The sequence below is a fragment of the Triticum aestivum genome, chromosome 7A (assembly GCF_018294505.1).
Source record: "Triticum aestivum cultivar Chinese Spring chromosome 7A, IWGSC CS RefSeq v2.1, whole genome shotgun sequence".
NCBI classification, from domain to species: Eukaryota; Viridiplantae; Streptophyta; class Magnoliopsida; order Poales; family Poaceae; genus Triticum; species Triticum aestivum.
The window spans coordinates 35,252,171-35,265,868 of NC_057812.1; positions in this window are offsets into that span (position 1 = coordinate 35,252,171).

Consider the following 13,698-nt stretch of genomic DNA (forward strand, 5'->3'; position numbering starts at 1 on the left):
GAGTGGATCACTAGACAGCGGTCAAGAACATCCTGAAATACATGAAAAGGACTAAGGATATGTTTCTCGTTTATGGAGGTGACAAAGAGCCCGTCGTAAATGGTTACGTCGATGCAAGCTTTGACACTGATCCGGATGACTCTAAGTCACAAACCGAATATGTATTTTTATTGAATAGTGGAGCTGTCAGTTGGTGCAGTTCCAAGCAGAGCATCGTGGCGGGATCTACATGTGAAGCGAAGTACATAGCTGCTTCGGAAGCAGCAAATGAAGGAGTCTGGATGAAGGAGTTCATATCCGATCTAGGTGTCATACCTAGTGCACCGGGTCCAATAAAAATCTTTCGTGACAATACTGGTACAATTGTCTTGGCAAAGGAATCCAGATTTTACAAGAGAACCAAGCACATCAAGAGACGCTTCAATTCCATCCGCGATCAAGTCAAGGAGAGAGACATAGAGATTTGCAAGATACATACGGATCTGAATGTTGCAGACCCGTTGACTAAGCCTCTCTCACGATCAAAACATGATCAGCACCAAGACTCCATGGGTGTTAGAATCATTACTGTATAATCTAGATTATTGACTCTAGTACAAGTGGGAGACTGAAGAAAATATGACCTAGAGGCAATAATAAAGTTCTTATTTATATTTCCTTATATCATGATAAATGTTTATTATTCATGCTAGAATTATATTAACCAAAAACTTAGTACATGTGTGAATACGTAGACATACTGAGTGTCACTAGTATGCCTCTACTTGACTAGCTCATTAATCAAAGATGGTTAAGTTTCCTAATCATAGACATGAGTTGTCATTTGATTAACGGGATCACATCATTAGAGAATGATGTGGTTGACTTGACCCATCCGTTAGCTTAGCACAATGATCGTTTAGTTTGTTGCTATTGCTTTCTTCATAATTTATACATGTTCCTATGACTATGAGATTATGCAACTCCCGAATACCAGAGGAACACTTAGTGTGCTATCAAATGTACAACGTAACTGGGTGACTATAAAGATGCTCTACAGGTGTCTCCGATGGTGTTTGTTGAGTTGGCATAGATCGAGATTAGGATTTGTCACTCCGTGTATCGGAGAGGTATCTCTGGGCCCTCTCGGTAATGCACATCACTATAAGCCTTGCAAGCAATGTCACTAATGAGTTATTTATGGGATGTTGCATTACGGAACGAGTAAAGATACTTGCCGGTAACGAGATTGAACTAGGTATTGAGACACCGACGATCGAATCTCGAGAAAGTAACATACCAATGACAATGGGAACAACGTATGTTGTTATGCGGTTTGACCGATAAAGATCTTCGTAGAATATGTAGGAACCAATATGAGCATCCAGGTTCCGCTATTGGTTATTGACCGAAAGTGAGTCTCGGTCATGTCTACATAGTTCTCGAACCCTTAGGGTCCGCACGCTTAACGTTCGATGACGATTGGTATTACGACTTTATGTGTTTTGATGTACCGAAGGTAGTTCAGAGTCCCGGATGTGATCACGGAGATGATGAGGAGTCTCGAAATGGTCGAGATATAAAGATTGATATATTGGACGACTATATTCGGACACCAGAAATGTTCCGGAGAAGTTTCAGATAAAACTGGAGTGCCGGAGGGTTACCGGAACCCCCGGGGGAACTAATGGGCCTCATGGGCCTTAGTGGAGAGAGGGAGGGGGTGGCTACGGCAGGTCGCGCGCCCCCTCCCCCTTGGGTTCGAATTGGACTAGGGAAGGGGGGCGGCGCCCCCCTTTCCTTCTCCCTCTCTCCCTCTCCTTCCTTCCCCCTCTCTTCCTTGTTGGAAACCTACTAGGAATAGGATTCCTATTCCTAGTAGGAATCCTACTTGGGGTCCGCCCCTATAGGGCCGGCCGGCCTCCCCCTTGCTCCTTTATATACGGGGGCAGGGGCACCCTACAACACACAAGTTGATTGTTTAGCCGTGTGCGGTGCCCCCTCCACAGATTTCCACCTCGTTCATATCATTGTAGTGCTTAGGCGAAGCCCTTCGGTAACTTCATCATCACCATCATCACGCCGTCCTGCTGATGAAACTCTCTCTTGACCTCAGCTGGATCTAGAGATCATGGGACGTCACCGAGCTGAACATGTGCAGATCGTGGAGGTGCCGTACCTTCGGTGCTAGGATCGGTCGGATCGTGAAGATGTACGACTACCTCAACCGCGTTATCATAACGCTTCCGCTTTCGGTCTACGAGGGTACGTGGACAACACTTCCCTCTCGTTGCTATACATCACATAGATAGATCTTGCGTGTGCGTAGAATTTTTTTTTTTTTGAAATTACCGCGTTCCCCGACATATCCAACAAATAACTCACTTTAATAAATGTTGTTTGGATCTTAGACACTAGCTTGTCAGCAACTAACATAGCTCTAGTGTTCAAAACCTTGGTAAAAAACTAAAAAGAAACATTAATCATGCAAATAGGTCTATACATTTGAATCTTATCAGCCCCCTAGCCTTTGGCAATCAAAGTAACAACACTATAATTTAGCGTAGAGAGGTCCAATTTGCCATCAAAAAATCATTAGACAGCTCAAGTAGATCAGAAGAAATTAAATCCCAGAATACTTGGTAAAATTCAACGGGCATTCCATCGGGGCCAGCCGCTCGGTTACATTTCATAGAGAAGACATCAAGCTTGATCTCTTCCAAGGAGAATCTAGGAGTCAACATATTCTTATCTTTAATATCTAAACAAGCAGGAATCGGAATATTTAGGGAGATAGGTAAAAGGTCTACAAGACCAAAAGGCTCCTTATAGAACTTGGTAGCATAGTCCAATAGTTCCTTATCACCCTGGATAATAACCCCATCCTGTACAAAACGAAAGATCTTGTTCTTTCTTTTCCTACCACTCGCCTTAACCATAAAATATCTAGTGATGTTATTTCCTTCCGTGAGATCTCTATCTTTAGAGCGCTGATACCATTTGATTTCCTCCTCTCTCTTTTCTAAGTTCATAGTCAGTTACTACCCAGTTAGCTCACATCTCGTATCAAGATCATCTAGTTGAGAACTTAGAGTGTTTTTTTTTCGTATAAGCCCCCTCCACATTCAGATTCCATCCTTTCAGGCATCTTCTCATATTCCTCATTTTCTGTACATTAATATGGAGAAAAATTAGACATTTAGTCACTTCTCTTAATCTGCCTGAAATAGTCTAAAGCTATAGGACGTCCACCTCTCCATGTGTACGAGAGTGTAAAAAAGTAAAAAGTGTACCAGAGTGTAAATGTAAGGAAGAGAGATGATGAGCATGGCATAAGGATCTTAACATAATATGTGCCCACTTGTTTGGAGAATATCAATTCTCTAGCTCCTTACTTAGCGAGAGCTTCAGTAGTGCTAATGTTTGTTTCAAGATGTATGAACATGGCGACGGCACAAGCACAACGGAGGAGGATAAGTGGCTAACCACGAGAGGGGTTCGGACCAATGAGCTCATCCTCCATTGAGCTCATTGGTCCGAACCCCTCTCGTGGTTAGCCAGTTCCCTCCTCCATTGAGCTCATTGGTCCGAACCCCTCTCGTGGTTAGCCACTTATCCTCCTCCGTTGAACAAGGCATCTCTGGTTGTGTCAGGACCCCGGCTAGCCAGAGCCCAGCAGACTTGGACGTCGGGCCTCGTTGTTGCCTGACCTGGGCCAAAGTCGTCAGGACCCCGCGACCATGCCATGACTGCCTCATGGAGTAGTCCTTCCCGTGGTGACCACGCCATGGCGACGGCAAGCTCTATTTCATGGAGTACTCAGACCCACCCTCTTCGGGTATGGATTCTTTCCGATCGGATCACCCTGGTTCACCATGTGGATTTGTTCGATTCAATAGCGCTATTTTCACATGTTCTCCGTTGTGACATGAGGAGGAAATCAAGGTTAACTTACCTTTATAGCACCTTGTCCTGTTTACAATGGGGGATTAGTTTCCTAGTTATATACAGCAAGACTTTCGTCCTTCATTGGGAGTTTCCGCTATGTGCGATCGAAACGATTTGGTACATGAGTCCATCGTGTCCCTGTTATGTAAATCTATTTTTAAATCTCCGTCGTCAATCTTTATAGTTAACACAAAAGGCAGGCCAGGAGGGCATACGGATGAAAGTATGACGCATGAAAAGTAGAGATCTTAACCGTTAATCGGTATAGTTAACACAAGATCAACGAATATAAAAATATGACGTATGAAGAACTATGAAATCTTCCATCCTTTAATATTAGGTAAAGATAAAGAGTAAGTCTAGTACAACTCAATCTCATGTTCGACTAGATTCCAGATGTAACAAGTTTTTCATCAACGGATCATCTCGTTTCACACATACTTCCCCCTTCAACTTTATCCAACAGTGTGTGCACGTAAATGGTTGTCCCTCTGTCCTGTGGTACACCACGGCAGCGCGTGCGGGCTACATATAATGTGTAGACCAACATTAAGTGAATCAATCAATCAACAAGTTGAGCAAGATGAAGCAAAACTTACGATCTCGTCCCCTGCCGCGTGCAATGGCCACCTTGCCTCAAGCTGACGAACCACGGTGCAAAACATGGTGACGCTGGTCTGGATAGTATGCTAGTGGTTCGTCAACGACCTCACATTGCGTTGTTGAAAGATTTACATGTCGTAGGACGCAATGTGCTTTCGTGTGTGAACCGTTTCATGCACTTGCTGCCAAAAGGCCTCCCCTTTGCTCCTGCCTACTAAATCCGCGGATACCGCCAAACACGCATCATACAACAACTCATCCTCCATGGTCGAGTAGCTCATCATCTTTCGTACTCTAAAAAACTACCTAGCATTTGAAAATAAGTTCAATGACATTTGGCCGAACACCTGCCGGGCATGGTGTTCGTCATGGAGGTCGTCGACAGAGGGGCAGAGTGTATTTGGGTACAAACGGCTCCAGGGTGGATAATGCCGTCGTAAAGGTAAGCGGGCGCGTCGGTGCTGGTTGCGGATGTCCGGCGATGGCTATGCGGCGGTCGGAGGCGTATAGCTGCGACGAGGAGGTGGAGAGTGCGGATGCAAAGCAAAGAGGAGAAGGGGCGAAGTGAAAGGAAATGAGACTGGGGAGGGGGGGGGTAAGGGAAATTAGGTTGGCCGGTGGTGTCAGAATCCTACGTGTCTGTTGTCCAGACTCCCACAAAATTTCCCCACTTTGTCTCCAATTTGCGAGAGAAAACTCGTGCGGACCGCCCCGCCGGACCTATACAATCCCACATTGGATGGCTTCAGCAGTCCAAATAGCACGATCCGGACGGATGAGGGCAGTTACGAGTCCGCCTTGAAGATGCCTTTAAAGTAATAATCTAAACACTCATATATTATTTTATTATTTTTACACATAGAGTACCAAGTGCGACAGTGTGTACGCAGGGCGTGCGTGGGGAAACAAACGTCGGATGCCTATGCCTCTTTTCCAGCAAATAAATAAATGAATAGACTCAAGGAAATAAATAGGTCTAGTCACCCAGCCAGGCATTGCACTTTTTGAACTAAGCCTTATTTCTTTTTCTTCTTTCCGAAATTAACTCTTACATTATTCAAAATATATCACTCAAAAGCACATGAGTTTTCGAAAATCCATTTCTGCACCCAAGCTCATCTGCACCCACATCGACGAAACAAATCAAAACAAATACTAGAAAAAATTAAAAAATTCGAAATAAAATTTGTGTGGTAGACAATTTGATGCCTGAGACCCGCTTCAAATTTTAAGTCGTTTGGACATATGAGTAGCTCTCAGCAAAAAAGACAAATTAGGGGTCTGTAAAAATATTTACTGTTCATGTACTGTTTTGGCCCGCTTTGTCTTTTTTGCTGAGAGCTGCTCATATGTCCAAATGATTTAAAATTTGAAGCGGGCCTAACGCATCAAATTGTCTACTACACAAATTTTATTTGAAAGTTTTTGAATTTTTTACAAATTTTTTCTAACCAGATGCAGATAAGCATGGGCACCAAAACGCCCTACTCGTGAGTTTCCTACTACTCGATTTTACTCCTAGACGTACGTACGACGCAGTGGCGAGGACGCGGTGCCTGCGCCGCCTGCCTCAAGCTGTTACGGCCGGCCGGGCTCTCCTGCGATCGCCGGACGGGGTATTTATTCGGCGTGTCGCTCGCGCCGCGACGACGGCAGAGCCAGGACGTCAACACGCACGGGCCAATATGCAGCAGTTGTGCACGCCAACACGCACAACATGCTGCCGGGGCTATGCACGGATGGCAGCATGCGAGGCGGCCAGCCCGCACGCCGCCGCCACCACGTACGCATGGCCTGCACGGCTGGGCTGGCAGCGGCCACCAATGTTGGAAATAAGCCATGCACTATCTGGACATTATCCTGCCATTATCTAGGCAGGCGCGTACATTGTCTGGGCATTATCAAGCCAACTCGCAGCAGCCAGCACGCAGCGGCTGTGCGCACAAGGCCGCCGGGTCAGCGGTGTTACACGAGGACGCACCGCCGAGGGACCTCTTCTGCCCACGCTGTCGATGTCTCCTCCGTCCATGCTGCAACCGTCTGGTCTGCCCATGCCGCCGTCGCCGCGAGGTACCACCTCCTCGGCGTATGCATGCCGCACATCCATGTCGACGGCGAGAGAGAGATGAGAGAGGAGGATTGGGTGGCTGCATATGGGACCGGGGGTGCTGCCTATGACGTGGAGGAGAGTGCTCGAATCCTCTCATACTCACCGCCCCATATTTGGGATGAACTTGAGGTACGCCGATTAGTCCAGACGTTTAGGGATAAAATGAAGGGTCCGGTTGAATCACTCTTTTTTGACCGGACAGTAACCGGACACGCGTTTCAGGCATTTAGAAAGGGAGTAGGGGGTCTGGATGTAGATGCTCTGACTGGGGCGAAATTGCATGCACTGTTGGAGGTTTGGGCGCGCCCACGCTCCAAGCATGTCATGCTTCGTTCCAAGATGACATGTGTCTGTTTTAACCCTCTTTTTCTGAAATCACTAGCCAGGAGGTACCTTTTGCAAAGGTCACTCCCACCTTTCAGATGCTGACAAGTGGCTCAATGCATGTGCGTCACTTTTCACAACCTGAGAGTTTATCTTTTTTCTATAGATTCTTTTATTCAAAACGTTTTATCTCTTGAACCATGCGTTCAAATCTCGAACCGTTTTCACAGTTGAGTTTCTCGCTTCAAGATATTTAAAACTAAATCCCATGTTAATAGGTTTCAACATATTTTTATTCATGAAAAACTAGAAGAAAAAACCCGGAGTTGGAAGTACTATTTTTTTCTTCACAAAAGCAAATCTATGCCTCCAAGAAATGCTAATATGTAATTCTCAAGGGAAAAAAATCACGCAAAAAAATCATGATTTTTCCTGTTTTTGAGAAACAGAAGCACAAAAGTAATCACACAAAAAATAATAATTTGCCCCTTGCTTCTCGCGGAAGCAAAATATGTGCCTTCACGAGAAGCAAATATATGCTTCTTGTGAAAGCACAAAAGAAGTTCACGCAAACAAATACGAATTTGCTTTCTCTTTTGAGAAGCTCGGATGTGCTTCTAATAGATATAAATTTGTGCCTTCACGAGAAGCTAATCTGTGCTACTTATGAAAGCAAAAAAAAACATGATTTTTTCCTTCCCGAGAAGCACATGCGTGCTTTTCACGGAAGTAAAATCTGTGCCTCCACGAGAAGCAAAATTGCTTCTTCTGAAAGCACAAAAAAATCACACAAAAAAATGTGCATTTTTTTCTCTTCTAAGAAGCTCAGTTGTGCTTCTTATGGAAACAAATCGGTGCCTTCACGAGAAGTTAATTTGTGCTACTTGTGGAAGCAAAGAAAAGTCATGATTTTTTTTTCTGAGAAACATAGGTGTACGTCTCACTGAAGCAAAATTTGTGCCTCCATGAGAAGCGAATATACGCTTCTTGTGAAAGCACAAAACAAATTCAGACAAAAACTACAAAAAAAATCCCTTCCAGGAAGCTCAGTTGTGCTTCTCGCGGAAACAAATCTGTATCTTCACGAAAAACAAATATACGCTTCTTGTGAAAGCACAAAAATAATTCAAGCAAAAAATGCAATTTTTTGCCTTCTGAGAAGCTCAGCTATGCTTCTTACGGAAACAAATCTTCGCCTCCACAAGAAGCACATATATGCTTCTCGTGAAAGCACAAAACAAATTCACGCAAGAAAAAAACAAAGAAAGTTCCTTTCCAAGAAGCTTAGATGTGTTTCTCTCGAAAACAAATTTGTGCCTCCACGAGAAGCAAATATATGCTACTTGCGAAATCACAAAAAAAAAATCACGTAAAAAATAGCGAATTTTTTCTTTTGAGAAGCTCAACTGTGCTTCTCGAGGAAACAAATTTGTGCATGTACGAGAAGCAAGTGTGTGCTACTTGTGCAAGCATAAAAATAATTGTGATTTTCTTTCCATTATGAGAAGTCAAGTTCTCGCGGAAGCAAATCTATGCCTATATGAGAAGTACTTCTCGAGAAAGCATAAAAAAATCGTGAATTTTCATCGTGCTTCTCGTGGAAGCACAAAAATAATAATACAATTTTTCTTCCCTTTCGAGAAAGCAAACTTATGCTTCTCATGGAAGCAAAAAAAATTCGCACAAAAAAACTTCACAAATTTTCTCTCTCCAAAACCTTGGGAAACTAGGCGACACTAAAATTAAAAAAATCATCTAAAACCGAAACACGAACAAAAAAATAAAAATAGAGCTAAATTCAGAAGGATCGCCCAACACGCGACATATGACGGCGGCCGGACACAATACTTGGCATGCTGTAAGGACACCAGAAGTGACTGCTGGAGGTCATGCGCAAGGGATAACCTCAATTAGTTGTGTTTCCATTTCTTTTCCATGCATTGAACATTGTTTATTTAATGTGTGGAACTATTGTCTGAAAAAGCAACCCCCGCAAGCCTAGTTCTCAATTGTGTGAGCAACTAGTCAAGGAGCGCTCGTTCGGGAGCCCCTTAAGGGTCACTTGGGATGGGCTAGCGCCAGTGGCGAATCTACAGAGAAAATGGAGGGTAGGCTGGACTGCCTATGTCATGTGAATATATGTTGTTTTGGACTGACAAATGACTGGATTGGGCCTTTAAACTGGTAGTAAAAACTATTTTGCAAAGCTGGAGGGGGGCTTAAGCCTGTTAAAGCTCCCCTAGTAGATTCGCCACTGGCTGGCGCGCTCTCAGCCACCGCCACGTGTTGCACTCTAGGCTCTTCCTCTGGATTTTAATTTTTTATTTCCGTTTTCGTCTTTCTAGAATTTTACTCGGCTTTTCCGTGTTTCGCCGGTCTTTCTTAGCTTTTGAACGAAAAAACTTGGAAAAAATTGCGCGAAAAAACACGTTCTTTTGCTTCCGCGAGAGGCATGGCCATGCCTCCCGGAAACGAAAAAATGCAGTTTTTTTTCTTCTACGAGAGGCACGACCGTGCCTCTTGGAAACGGAAAAAATGTGTTTTTTTCTTCCTCGAGTGGCATGATTTGCTTCTATGAGAGGAACGACTGTGTCTCTCGGAAACGAAAAAAAATGTGTTTTTTAGTGACACGGTTTTGCTTCCACAAGATGCACGGTTGTGCCTCTCAGAAACGAAAAAAAACACGTTTTCTTTTCTTTTGCTTCCGCGAGAGGTGTAAGTGCATCTAGTGCCACCCCTAGTTGGTTTTGAAGTATTAACGACAAACCTAGTTGAGGGACTGATGTGTTTGTGAGAATTGCAGGATAACACAGGTAGAAGTCCCTCATTGATTCGGTTTTCCTACCAGTGATGACCCCTAAAAATGTATGAAGACATTGATGTCAAAGGTGGTATATGAAGATATTCACATTGAAGACTATGACAAGAGAAGACATCGCATGAAGCCTATGGAGCTCGAAGACTTAGATCTTTCGTAGTTCTTTTTCTTCTTTGTTGAGTCATAGGAACCACCGTACTGTTAAGTGGGGTCCAAGAGAACCAGTCAGAATGACTGAAGTGATGCTTAACCAAAACATATGTCTTCGAATGAAGACTATGTGAGCGAAACTTGTCCAGAGTCGGACAAGTCAGCTTTGCTTGCAGCCTAAGTAAAGCTGCCGCGTGAGTTTGAAATCTGACCGTTGGAACACGTGTCAGTTCCTTAGTGACCCAGGGTCATTTCGGACAAATCAGGTCGGGTTGCCTAGTGGCTATAAATAGCCCACCCCCTACAACCATAAACGGTTGGCTGCTCAAAGTTAGAGTATGGCTTTTGTCGTTTGAGAGCAGCCCACCTCGAAGCCTTTGAGAGAGAATTCCTTGCGAGGATAAAGCCCTAACCACCCAGAGCCTAAGAGTGTTAGGCATCACTTAAGTCTTCTTGTCGGTGTGATCTGAAGACTTATTACACTTGAGGACTGTGAATCCTCCAGCCGGTTAGGCGTCGCGTTCTGAGCATCCAAGAGACATTGTGGATTGCCGGTGAACGAAGTCTGTGAAGGATTGGGAGTCTACCTTGAAGACTTACCAGAGTGATTGGGCGAGGTCTGTGTGACATTAGCTCAAGGGGAATACGGTGAGGACTGGGTGTCCTGAGTTGCGTGTTCAGGACTGGGTGTCCGGGACTGTGTGTCCTCAGGTTTAAATACCTAGCCGCTCTAACCAGATGTACAGTTGTCGGAACTGGTCCAAGAAATCATTGTCTTCAACGAGTCACTGGTTTCATCATTCCCTTCCCTTTACTTACTGTTGGTCCTTGTGAAGTCATTGTATGATTGAACTATCTTCTGTCTTCACTGAGTGACTGCGTGTTCTGTTTGGCTTCATAATATCTTCCTACCTGATCCTTACTACCTAGCTGCTATTAGTCACTATGCTTTCACTTCATTGAATACTTGACTATGGTTTGCCTAGTGTAGTCTACCTTCCGCTGCATGGTAATAGGTTTATTTCTATCGTTTGTCTTCGAAACTTCCATGTTTTGAAGGCTTTCATAAAAATCGCCTATTCACCCTCCCCCCTCTAGTCGATATAACGCACTTTCAATTGGTATCAGAGCAAGGTACTCCCTTGTTCTGTGTCATTCAGTTTAACCACCTGGAGTTTTAGCTATGTCGACTGCAGGGATAATCAAAGTCTCCGCTGCGTGCCCCTTCTTCGATGGAACTGAATATCCCTACTGGAAGAATAAGATGTGCATGCATCTTGAAGCCATTGACATCGACCTATGGTATGTCGTCAAGAATGGCGTTCCCAAGGCTGGAGAAGGTGTCACTGCTGCTGACGTCAAGAAGTTCGTTCAACTAGACTCTACTGCCAAGAATATCATCTGTGGTCATCTGACCAAAGGACAGTATGGCCGTGTGAGTGCTTTGGAAACATCTAAGCTAGTCTGGGACTGGCTCTCCAAGGTCAACGAAGGCGTCTCAACCCAGAGAGATCAGAGAATCAGTGTCCTCCGCAACCTCTTCAACCGCTTCAAGAGAAATGACAACGAGAATGTCCAGCTCACGTTTGATCGACTCACTGACATCACGAATGAGCTTCAAGCCCTTGGCGCTACTGAGATCACCAAGCATGAAGTCGTCAAGAAACTACTGAGATCACTTGACAGTTCGTTTGACATCCTAGCCCTGATGATTTAAGAACGTCCTGATTTCAAGACACTCGATCCGTCTGACATACTTGAGAGGCTCAACACACATGAGTTTCAGCTTTCTGAGAAAAGAGATATCTACGGTTCAAACTATGGGCGAACTCCTGCCTTGAAGGCAAAAGCTGTCTCCTCATCTGAAGAAGAATCTGACAGCAGTTCTGATGATCCTGAAGACATTGGAAGGGAACTTGCTATGCTTGTGAAGAAGTTCCAAAAATTCACCAAGAAGAAAGGTTTCAGAAAGTCTTCACGATCAAGCTAAAGGAATGATGAAGCTTCTGCTCATGACTACAAGAAGAAAACATGTCACAAGTGCAAGAAACCCGGCCACTTCATCTCTGAGTGTCCGCAGTGGGACAATGAGAACAAAAAGAAGAAGAAGAGCAAGGAATATAACTCTGACGACAAGAAGAAGAAGAAATACTCAAAATCTTCCTCCAAGTCTTCCTGAAAGTCTTCATCACACAAGAAGAGCTCATCTGGTAAGGCACGTGCGTTTGTTGGCAAGGAAATGGATTCAGAGGAGGAGTCCGCTTCTGACGAGGCGGAGGTGGAGTCTGAGGAGGAGTCCGATTCTGGCGTCGCAAGTCTGGCTACATCATACTCATCTTCAACACTGAAGACAATGACTTCATCACCGACACCGATGCAAATGACAAGGACTACTCCGCTCCTACCTACTGCTTCATGGTACGCGGTGCCAAGGTAAACATACGCACTACTCACTATCAAACATCTAGTGACGATGACTCTGATTGTGGTTCAAAACCCAGCTACAAAATATTTGCTAAAATTGCAACTGAACAACAGAAAGCCATGGAACATATTCAAAAACTATTAGACAAAAGCGATGATATGTTAGGCGCTGAAATGACTCGATCTGAGTCCTTAATTGAAGACATAAAAAATCTTCACGTTAAGTATGAGGAACTTGAAAGTCGTCATGAAACGCTCTCAACAACTCATGAAAAGCTTTCCTATGATTATCTTCAAAGGAAGCAAGATCTTGAGAAATTGAGAGCGGCTCATGAAGATCTTCAAAAGGAAAATGAGTCACTTCGCGCCAAATAGATCAGTTTCACTCAAGAAGGATTTGAACCACCATGTCTTAAATGCATTGAGCGTGATAATACTACTTCTGTTGCTGAACGTTCTACTGCTGCTACTGTTGCAATATCTTCAACTGTTGATGTGGAAACTAACCCCTCTGCTGAGGATACCACTTCTATTGCTGATGAGAATGCTAGGTTGAAGACATTGCTTGAAACAGGGATGTACAAAAGTCTTAAAGGGCATCAGACACTATGTGATGTCCTCAAAAAGCAGATCTTGAACCGAAACCCGAGGAAAGAGGGTGTTGGGTTCGTAAGGAAAATGAATGCTGATGGCTCTTACTGGAAACCTGAGCAGTACCCCAAAACCACATGGGTTGCTGCAAAGGAATCTTCAGTAGATCCATCCACTCTATCTGGCTTCACTTGTGCAAACCCTATTGTCATTGATGAATCCTTTGATGCAAACTATAAATTGTTTAAGAATCAGAATGGTGAAGTGTTTGCCAGGTACATTGGTACTAACTGCAGGAATGGACCGCCTATGAAGAAGATCTGGGTTCCGAAAAAGTGTCTGGAGAATCTTCCTGTGAATGTCATCATGACACCACACGTGAAGAAGACAAACCCCAGACCACAGGCTTCATACGGTCCAAAGGCTTCATACAGACAGAGGACTCACCTGAGTCGCACTAACGCAAATGTTTTGTAGGGAAAACATGCTCAGACCTATGAATATGAGCGCGGTTCATCAAACCGCCATGTTCATAAGACCAAGAACTATTCTACTTATTCTTATAATTACTATTGTTCGCCTGCAAGACTGTTTGCTAGAGCTCCAAAGCCAAAGTTCTCAGATGCTGCACTTAGACTTATTGCTTCTAAGCCACCCTTAAAGATGTGGGTGGCTAAGAAAGCTTAACTCTCTTTTGTAGAGAAAGGTCTCCAACAGAAAACCAAAATCGTCTGACGCTATTGCTGGGGAC